General features: G+C 44.8%; 1 pseudogene; it reads left to right on the forward strand.

The window, feature by feature from the left end:
- Positions 1-1390: 1390 nt before the first annotated feature.
- On the forward strand, positions 1391-2234 carry LOC123369422 (annotated as a pseudogene).
- The last annotated feature ends 892 nt before the right edge of the window (positions 2235-3126 follow it).

Below are 3126 nucleotides of genomic sequence, written 5' to 3' on the forward strand. Positions count from 1 at the left end.
CATATCTTCGTTAGGTGGACCCCATCTCTTCCTAGCAATCCTTCTTCCCAGAACAACATCCCATGGTTGAAGAATCCAAAGCCCTCTCTACGACACCACCTGCATAACCACGCATTCACCTCCATAATTCAACTGTATTGACTTTGTCTATCCAGCATGTCCCACTGGGTTTGATACCTGTGTTTCTTCCCTTCAGGAGTCTGTGACCAATGGTGAATAGAGTGACCTGATGGCCTTCTTAAACCAGAATGTGGTTTAATCTTAAGAGTATGGACAATGCATAACATACAAGAAAAGAGATTTGAAAACAACAAAAAGTCTATACACGTCTACCTTACTAAGAGTCCTGCCATCCTTTGGTAGAGGCCTCAAGCATGCCTCCCTTTCCCAGTCACCCCCATCTGGATCTCAGTCTGTTTCCCTTAATTGTCTCTCTCTGATAAATACTTGCAATCTACAAAGAGTGTCACTTTTTATCCACCCAGAAGTTCTTTGACTTCTCAGCTTCCTGGGCTTTGGCCAGGCTGTCCAAAACTAATTTGGTGGACTCAGGGAAAGATTGAGCCCGTTCCCCCAAAGTCAATGGAGGTCCCATTATATTGTAACGACCCCCAGGTGTTTGTTGAGGAGTGTCTTATCTCAAATCTTTGTTTTGCTTTCCTGTTTGTTTCCCAATCGCCTTTATGAATCAGGAGGCTTTAACCCTGTATACAGTAAATATTCTAATGGCAAGGTCAGAATTAGAGCGCAAGAGAAAATGTTTTTTCCTGTTCCTTGATGTTTTTTGAGATGTCAAAAAACTTTCCCATCCCAACTGAGGATAAAAAGTCAAAAAATTGAAAATGTTCATGATTTGGGTCAGTGAAAACATTTCATTTTGATAAGTTTAAAAAGTCTCATTTAGATTTTGACCACTTTTGTAATATTATTTTATTATAATTAGCTTACTGTCAAAAGGAAAAGTAATTTCAAACCAGAATATTGGATTTTTGCTGTTGTTTGGAAAATGTCAAAATGCTACACAGTGACAATTTTAAAACGTTTTTTTCAGAATTATGTTGAGTCAAAAAAGTTGTCAAAACCAGCTCTTTTCTGCAAAAAGTTTCAGTTTTGAAAAATTTACAATTTTCCAACAAAAAAGGAAAGTTTTGTTGAAAAACTCCAAACCAGCTCTAGTTAACATATAGTACTGATAAATAATTACACAGAAACCCCAAGTCATTCTTATTGTTTTTAAAATTAGTGGTGCCCCAAAACTGGATACAGCACCTCTCATGAGGTTGAGACTTTCTGAGAATTCAGGGATGGTTTGAATGTGACAGCTGGGATTAATACAATAGTGTGTCTCTTTACTAAGTCTCTGTCTTTCTCCAACCAGACACCTGCAGAAATGGCTGGGGGGAATCACACCACAGTGACCGAATTCATCCTCTTGGGATTCACAGACGACCCCCAGACCCAACTCGTCCTCTTTGTGGTGTTTCTAGGTATCTACATCATCACCCTCATTGGGAACCTTGGGATGATTGCCCTGATCCATCTCGATGCCCGCCTTCACAACCCCATGTACTTTTTCCTCAGTAACCTGTCCTTCTCAGATCTCTGCTACTCCACCGTTGTGGTCCCCAAGACACTGGAAAATTTCTTGGCTGAGAGGAAAGCCATTTCATTTACTGGCTGTGCCACCCAGTTTTATTTCTATGCTGTGTTTGCCACTGTGGAGTGTCTCCTCCTGGCTGCCATGGCATACGACCGCTATGTGGCCATTTGTAACCCACTGCTATACCCAGTCCTCATGTCCCGGAAGGTCTGCATCTGGCTGGTGGTGGCTTCCTACCTGGTGGGTTGCGCCAATGGTCTGATACACACCAACACCACCTTTCGCCTCCCCTTCTGCACCTCCAATGTCATTGACCATTTCTTCTGCGATGTGCCCTTGATACTGAAGCTCTCCTGCTCTGACACCCTGGTCAACCAAGTCCTGCTCTTCGTCATCTCCTCCTTGATTGGTCTTTGCTCCTTCCTCACCATCTTTGTCTCCTACATGTACATCTTAATCAGCATCTTGCGGATCCACTCTACTGAGGGCAGGTACAAGGCCTTCTCTACCTGCACCTCCCACCTGACAGCTGTCACTTTGTTCTACACCACCATCCTCTTCATCTACCTGAGGCCCAGCTCCAGCTACTCTGAAGGGCAAGACCAAGTGGCTGCTGTCTTCTACACAGTGGTGATCCCTATGATGAACCCCTTGATCTACAGTTTGAGGAATAAGGAGGTGAAGGATGCCCTGAAGAGGATAGTACGGAGGAAGGGATCCTCTATAGGGACATAAGTTACAGACCTGATAACAATCCCCCTCTTCCTTTCTTACCTACACTGCATGGCTACGAGCGCCTGGATCGAGTCCGCTTGGCGCTCCATGAAGCTTATCAGCCAATCTGTGCTTTGCTGCTGGAGCTCTGCGCTTTTGTGCTGGCGATCCACATTCTGCTGGCGGATCCTCTTTTCACTCTCCCTCCACTCCTGTGCTTTTAGATTCTCGTTAAGGGACTGCTGCATTACTTCATGCAGCATGTCTTCTTTGCTTCTACGTGGCCTCTTCATAATTCTTTGGAGTCTTTCGGCCAGTGATAACATGGATGGCTGAGATCTCCAGGTTGCATCTGTAAAGGTATAATGCAACACTTAACAGAGGCAGCATTGTTCACACCAGACAGAGCAATGACTCCCCCGTACATAAGGGAAGCACAGTCTACACAATAGCATAATTTGCCTGTCCCAAAATGAGCACACACAACCCACAGGAGCCCCAAAATGGTGAGTAAGCACAGGGTCAAGGGGGACTGATTGTTTCACGGCTGTACTGTGGTCTGGATTTCTGTGCCTTGGGGAGAGCCAGCAGTTGCAGGGGGCCCCTATGCTGAACACTGTCCCCACATTTCTCACAGGAGTTCGTCCTGGAAGATATCTCGCTGCTGAGAGAGTCGCCTTAAGCATTCCAGCCCTTGGCTCACCACCCAGACACTGGACTCTACGATGAGTAGTTACTGAAAACACATTTAATCAAATATCGGGTCCTTCTAATCTCAAGAGATCAGACATTTAAACAGGTCAATATATAAC

Source organism: Mauremys mutica, chromosome 4 (assembly GCF_020497125.1).
Source record: "Mauremys mutica isolate MM-2020 ecotype Southern chromosome 4, ASM2049712v1, whole genome shotgun sequence".
In the NCBI taxonomy this organism is placed as follows: domain Eukaryota; kingdom Metazoa; phylum Chordata; order Testudines; family Geoemydidae; genus Mauremys; species Mauremys mutica.